Source organism: Priapulus caudatus, unplaced genomic scaffold (assembly GCF_000485595.1).
Source record: "Priapulus caudatus unplaced genomic scaffold, Priapulus_caudatus-5.0.1 Scaffold305, whole genome shotgun sequence".
NCBI classification, from domain to species: Eukaryota; Metazoa; Priapulida; class Priapulimorpha; order Priapulimorphida; family Priapulidae; genus Priapulus; species Priapulus caudatus.
The window spans coordinates 70,351-73,812 of NW_014577366.1; positions in this window are offsets into that span (position 1 = coordinate 70,351).

Genomic DNA, 3,462 nt, shown 5'->3' on the forward strand with positions numbered 1-3,462 from the left:
AGTCACCTTGAGGCAAACGATAAATGGCAAGAGTGCGTCGTGCATGGGCCCGGTACCTTGGTCCGGACAAGTAAACTCCAGTAGAAATTGATGCGTCATTTCGAGATTGCGTCATGTTTACTGCTTGAGCTTGTCAAACCGGCGCCCCAGTTGCTCGGTGGAATCCTCCCCTGGTGCAACTTTCGGGGTCGACGTTATACCAATTAAATGGCGTTGCCAGGAATTGTAAACACAGCATAGTCTCCAGTTGAGATATACTTCGTACATTATGGGTGCTCAATGTTGACGGAATAAATAAATTTAATATAATTAAGTTTACAAATAGTTTGTTTAACCGGAGCATTAAAAGTCAAACACACATATATACAATGGCTGTGTGTTAAGGCCCTGAACTTATTACGTTTGCCACCGTGAGTCGTATGACAAATTTCTACATGCCCAGGAAAGAAATTGGTCTTTAGTAGCTGGATGTCGTAGTGGACGCTGTAGTTCTCGTTTACATATCTCTCGTATATGAGCCGGTCCATGGTGGATGTGAATTACGCCTGTAAGAAGTGTCGCTGATCAATTTTTAGCTCACTTTGACATGCGTTCGCAGCTGGAGCTATTGCCATCAGGGCGTGCGTCCGTCTGTCCGTGCGTCCTTTCCGCTCAACATTTTGGGCTACGGTCAACAATACTCAGGGAACCGTTTGACCCAATGTTGAAATTGGGTATAGTGTTACTGCCTATGCTCCCATACTTGAACGTCCTATTTTGGAGCACGCCGAGTCGAGCGTCAGCTTTCGAGCCACGGCGGTAATTTTTTGGCAATAAATGGGAATTGCCATTGGTCAGTTCTATGTTCAAACGGATGTTTGCTCATTTTTGCGGTCTGTGATGATAAGGCCATTGAGTTTGAATTTTTAAATAGAAAAGTATTATGCAAATTAGGTAGATTTTTGGCAATTATATAGCATATAATGTTAATATCGAGCACGCAGATAAACAGGTCTGGTTGGTTGATCACTGTCTGCGTGTCGTTTTAGCAAGATTTCATTTTGACAGTATCTGTTAATGGAAAATTGAGTAATTTTGTCTCTCCACACCTGCTTCTGATAAAACTTCTATATAGAGTAAAGTTTTTACAAAATGTCGAAACAGCGCATAACCTATTATTTAACGCCATCGCGTAAGAACACAATGGAGGGTATTAGCGCCATCTTACCGTCACAAATTGTTGATTCATTTTCGAGGCGTTTATAAAATTTTATTGGCGATATACAGATGCGCAACCGTGGCATTACCGCTAGAAAACTCTACGAAGTTAAACATTCATGTCCGCAACCATTGAACTTTGAACAAAAGTTGTGTTTATGGGCAGTGGAAACACTTTGTCACAGTAGGTATTTGATAGCAGCTACGTGGAATAAGCGTTATCTCTCAGATCTTATCATGGTCACCACATCGGGACGCTTCGGCGTTTAGGCAGTGCCTAAAGTCTGAAATTACTAAAAACCTTTAAATGGCGATCGGTTTAAGTGTAACGCCATCACTCGCCCACATTCTCAGGACATTTCGACATCTCATAACATGTTATTTTTTACATAGAAAACACTCTACAGCATAATTATATGACTCGATTGCTCCTGGGACGAGGGAACAGCCGACTAAAGATGCTGTTGCTTGGTTTGCATAAGAGCCATAACATACGACGCCATGTACCATCATGCCAGCAGTGGCAAGCACACATATGAGCTGTTTCAAAATCTCGGCCTGAACAGCACCCGATAGATGGTCAGCTAAATAGTATGCTACCGGAAATTTCCACGTGCCAGTTAACCCAACGACCATAAAAACAAGAGCTTCTGTCGCAACGCTGTCATGAGAGGAGGGCAGGAAATTTCCGCAATCAACAAAACCTGCATAGTTGCCAAATGTTGTGTCATATACGACTTCTTTCGTAAGTCCCATAGCATCAAACATGAGTGCACAATGTTTCTTCAGAGGGTCGGTAGCTGCCATCCCTTTCAAATGCTCGATTAACTCTGTTAGAAATCCTGGTTGGCAATTCAAACTGGCACTCCACTTGCGTATGATACTTGGATGTGGGAGATGCAGTTACTGCCTTAAGAAATCGTATGCTTGAGCACTATAAAAGTGGAGAGTAACTGCAAATTGTGTGCAATTTTTGTGTTTGCCTCTGATTTTTACAGTGTAACAAATTTCCAATTCTTTCATCTCGTCTCTTCACTTTCTGCTTGGCAACTTTCAACTCTTTACGAGCCTCTTGAAGAGCTTCTTGGGTGCCTTTAAGTTGTTCTTCAACAACACTTGGTGATGAGCAATAAGCATGTTCCTCCGAGATGGTGACTTTTTTTTAACATTGTTGAGTCATCATTGCTTTCCGCTAGTATCGAAAACGTTGTCTGTGTGTCACACTCGTCTGGTTCGTTTTACAAGATTTAATTGACAGTATCTTTATTGCAAAATTGGTATTTCCTCTCCACCCTGCCAATAAAACGTCTAGATTAGAGTAACTAAGTAATAAGTATTTAAGTTTTACAAAACATGTCGGAACGCAGCATGACCTATTTATTTCGAACACCATCGCTAAGAAACATCAAAGCGGGTATAGCGCCATCTACTGTCACAAATTGTGATTTATTTTGGCTCATAAATTATTGCGATATACAGATGGCAACCGTAAAACTCCGTAAACAGATGGCCTAGAAAAACTCATACGAAGTAAACACTTCCATGCAACCAATTAACCTTTGACAAAAGTTGTGTTACGGGCAGGGAAACACCATTGTCACGTGGTATATAGCAGCTACGTGGAATAAGCGTGTCCTCTCAATCTTACACGTTACACATCGGGAGCTCCGCTTTTAAGCAGTGCCTAAATCTTAATATTATAAAAACGTTAAATGGCGATCGTTTAGGTGTAACGCCATCACTCGCCCACATCTCAGACACATCTCAAACATTTATTTTCACATAAAAAATTACACATATAATTATCAAGAGTATATAATGGGTGTTCTCCCATATATACTCTTTGTTTCTATAATGTACCTCGATGGTTGCTCAACTAAAACTGACTTCTTCTCACTCACTCATTTGTGTCATTTTTTGTGGTGAGCTACAGTGTCATTGACACTTTCATTATTAACTGGCTGCCGTGGTCATCTTCTTCAGTCAGGTCTTGCTCCTGAAAGTGATCAGACACAGCGAGAAACACAGAGGCATTGACCTCTTCCAGTACTTCAAGCTGAACCTTTCTTATCACATCGTGCGATGTCCTCATTGGGTACGGAGTGCCTTTGATGTAGTCATGGTCAGCGTGTGTGCCACTTGTCAATGTTCTCCTGTGGATATTAACAACAATAAACATTAAAAAGTAAATATCAGTAGTAAAAGTAATGCTTGTGATAAATTGTTAATTTTTTTTGCATACATTTTATTTTTAAATACCTATGG